We start from the raw sequence: 223 nt of genomic DNA on the forward strand, positions 1-223 counted from the left end.
AGGCCGACAGTGCGAACGCTCCCTTGTGCTTCCTCCACGGTATCCTCCTGCTTCATTCGCTGCAGTGTGAATGGGAATACCGCGACCAAGCCATTCCGGTGTAACAGGCCAGATTAACCCCCCGGCCAGAGTAACCCCAGGGTTACTCTGGCCTAGCCTAGAATAACCCCGGAGGGGTTATTGAGGGGTTATTCTGGCCTAGGCTAGAGTAACCCCGGGTTAA

Source organism: Gekko japonicus, unplaced genomic scaffold (genome assembly GCF_001447785.1).
Source record: "Gekko japonicus isolate JY-2015 unplaced genomic scaffold, Gekko_japonicus_V1.1 scaffold3486, whole genome shotgun sequence".
Taxonomy (NCBI): Eukaryota; Metazoa; Chordata; class Lepidosauria; order Squamata; family Gekkonidae; genus Gekko; species Gekko japonicus.